The sequence below is a fragment of the Schistocerca cancellata genome, chromosome 1 (assembly GCF_023864275.1).
Source record: "Schistocerca cancellata isolate TAMUIC-IGC-003103 chromosome 1, iqSchCanc2.1, whole genome shotgun sequence".
Classification (NCBI taxonomy): domain Eukaryota; kingdom Metazoa; phylum Arthropoda; class Insecta; order Orthoptera; family Acrididae; genus Schistocerca; species Schistocerca cancellata.
In genome coordinates, this window is record NC_064626.1 from 534,197,362 (window position 1) to 534,201,234 (window position 3,873).

Below are 3,873 nucleotides of genomic sequence, written 5' to 3' on the forward strand. Positions count from 1 at the left end.
ACACTTGTAATCCTTTTAATGATCCCTGTTATATAAAGTTCTTGAGGGTATACCTAGAGGACAAATTGTCCTGGGAGCAACAGATAAATACATTAGTGTTAAATTATCCAGAATAATTTAGTTATTAAGATGTCTTATGAAATGTGTACCACAAGCTTATGTTAAAACATCTTATTTTGCACTTTTTCAAAGTACTATGTCACATGGACTTATTCTCTGGGGAAACTCAGCCGTGTTCAAAACATATTACTTCTTCAGAAGAAAGCAATCAGTCATTACTTGTTTGCAGCATAAAGCACATTGTAAGCCCGTGTTCTCTGAGTATAAAATAATGATTGTTATAAATCTGTATGTGCACCAAGTGTTAACCTATACAAAAAAAAATCTACATGAAGTAAAACATAGAAATAATATTCATGGTCACAACATAAGAAATAATAATTACATACATATGTCATACCATAGATTATCAAAGTCAATCAGTAGCTATGAGCTAGTGGGCCACAGACTATTTAATAAGCTTCCGCAGTGGTACAAGACCTTCCAGAGTACATGACAGGAGGGGAAAAGGATATGATGAACTGTTTTGAAATTGTAGCTTAAAACAAATTGAATCTCTGTCCAAATGTTTTATTATAGAGAGCATATAAAAATTATTTACATCTAGTGATGCAGTCATATTTACAATATAGAAGCTACAGATTGTGAATCACTGGCAATAGAAGCCCATTAACCAATGCATTAGATATGTTTTGTCTTGTATTTAAAAGTTCACACATTTAACTAACATATAAGTAAACTTAATTTACACAGCATTTTCACAATGAACCTGATAAAATTTTCACTTCACTATAGTACTGTTAAACAGACAAATGTGTTACAGGTTTCTAATTAAGGTTCAGTTGCATGCAACTTGAAATTCTTACTGCAAATATCCCGTAGAACAAGTTCAAATGCAGAGCTTTGCTTATCTGATGAAACACCTGCTCTGCCTCAGGTCCCAATTGATTTTTCATCGACTCTCGTCGAGAATTTGTGTGTCTTCGTTTTCCTTTTCTCTTCATTTTCCTGTTGTAAAAATGTACATTTTCAATACAAAAATGTGATAAGTAACAAATAAAAAATTGTAGAGAGCAATAATATTGGCTAGTAACAGAAAATGCTGATGCTGAGAGCAGCGAGATTTTAATATGTAATTCAGCTTTTGAAGTAATACTGTCAACATACCATAGTGCTTTTCAAACTGCTAAATTATCATCTAGACACGAAGCCCATGCCTACTACAGTAGTACAAGTTTATATGCCAACTAGCTCTGCTGATGATGAAGAAATTGATGAAATTTATGATGAGGTAAAAGAAATTATTCAGGTAGTGAAGGGAGACGAAAATTTAATAGTCATGAGTGAGTGACTGGAATTCGAGAGTAGGAAAAGGGAGAGAAGGAAACATGGGTGAATATGGATTGGTGGAGAGAAATGAAAGAGGAAGCCGTCTGGTAGAATTTTGCACAGAGCATAACTTAATCATAGCTAACACTTGGTTCAAGAATCATAAAAGAAGGTTGTATACATGGAAGAATCCTGGAGATACTAGAAGGTATCAGATAGATTATATAATGGTAAGACAGAGATTAAGGAACCAGGTTTTAAATTGTAAGACATTTGCAGGGACAGATGTGGACTCTGACCACAACCTATTGCTTATGAACTGTAGATTAAAACTGAAGAAACTACAAAAAGGTGGGAATCTAAGGAGATGGGACTTGGATAAACTGACTAAACCAGAGGTTGTACAGAGTTTCAGGGAGAGCATAAGGGAACAAGTGACAGGAATGGGGGAAAGAAATACAGTAGAAGAAGAATGGGTAGCTCTCAGGGATGAAGTAGAGAAGGCAGCAGAGGATCAAGTAGGTAAAAAGGCAAGGGCTAGTAGGTATACTTGGGTTACAGAAGAAATATTGAATTTAATTGTTGAAAGGAGAAAATATAAAAAGGCAGTAAATGAAACAGGCAAAATGGAATACAAACGTCTCAAAAATGAGATCGACAGGAAGTGCAAAATGGCTAAGTAGGGATGGCTAGAGGACAAATGTAAGATTGTAGAGGCTTATCTCACTAGGGGTAAGATAGATACTGCCTACAGGAAAATTAAAGAGACCATTGTAGAAAAGAGAGCTACTTGTATGAATATCTAGAGCTCAGATGGAAACCCAATTCTAAGCAAAGAAGGGAAAGCAGAAAGGTGGAAGGAGTATATAGAGGGTCTATACAAGGGTGATGTATTTGAGGACAGTATTGTGGAAATGGAAGAGGATGTAGATGAAGATGAAATGGGAGATACGATACTGCGTGAAGAGTTTGACAGAGCACTGAAAGCCCTGAGTCGAAACAAGGCCCCGGGAGTAGACAACATTCCTTTAGAACTACTTACAGCCTTGAGAGAGCCAGTCCTGACAAAACTCTACCATCTGGTGAGCAAGATGTATGAAACAGGCGAAATACCCTCAGACTTCAAGAAGAATATAATAATTCCTATCCCAAAGAAAGCAGGTGTTGACAGATGTGAAAATTACTGAACTATCAGCTTAATAAGTCACAGTTGCAAAATACTAACGCGAATTCTTTACAGACGAATGGAAAAACTGGTAGAAGCTGACCTCGGCGAAGGTCAGTTTGGATTCTGCAGAAATGTTGGAACTCGTGAGGCAATACTGACCCTACGACTTATCTTAGAAAATAGATTAAGGAAAGGCAAACCTACATTTCTAGTATTTGTAGACTTAGAGGAAGCTTTTTACAATGTTGACTGCAATACTCTCTTTCAAATACTAAAGGTGGCAGGGGTAAAATACAGGGAGCGAAAGGCTATTTACAGTTTGTACAGAAACCAGATGGCAGTTATAAGAGTCGAGGGGCATGAAAGGGAAGCAGTGGTTGGGAAGGGAGTGAGACAGGGTTGTATCCTATCCCCGATGTTATTCAATCTGTATATTGAGCAAGCAGTAAAGGAAACAAAAGAAAAATTTGGAAAAGAAATAAAAACGTTGAGGTTCGTCAATGCCATTGTAATTCTGTCAGAGACAGCAAAGGACTTGGAAGAGCAGTTGAACGGAATAGACAGTGTCTTGAAAGGAGGATATAAGATGAACATCAACAAAACCAAAACGAGGATAATGGAATGTAGTCGAATTAAGTCGGGTGATGTTGAGGGTATTAGATTAGGAAATGAGACACTTAAAGTAGTAAAGGAGTTTTGCTATTTGGGGAGCAAAATAACTGATGATGGTCAAAGTAGAGAGGATATAAAATGTAGACTGGCAATGGCAAGGAAAGCGTTTCTGAAGAAGAGAAATTTGTTAACATAGAGTATAGATTTAAGTGTCAGGAAGTTGTTTCTGAAAGTATTTGTATGGAGTGTAGTCATGTATGGAGGTGAAACATGGACAATAAATAGTTTGGACAAGAAGAGAATAGAAGCTTTTGAAATGTGGTGCTACAGAAGAATGCTGAAGATTAGATGGATAGATCACATAACTAATGAGGAGGTACTGAATAGAATTGGGGAGAAGGGGAGTTTTTGGCACAACTTGAGAAGAAGAAGGGACTGGTTGGTAGGACATGTTCTGAGGCATCAAGGGATCACAAATTTAGCATTGGAGGGCAGTGTGGAGGGTAAAAATTGTAGAGGGAGACCAAGAGATGAATACACTAAGCAGATTCAGAAGGATGTAGGGTGCAGTAAGTACTGGGAGATGATGAAGCTTGCACAGGATAGAGTAGCATGGAGAACTGCATCAAACCAGTCTCAGGACTGAAGACAACAACAACATTGTGCCAGTTTTTGTTGTTTACAAGTATGGGCATATGCAGTCT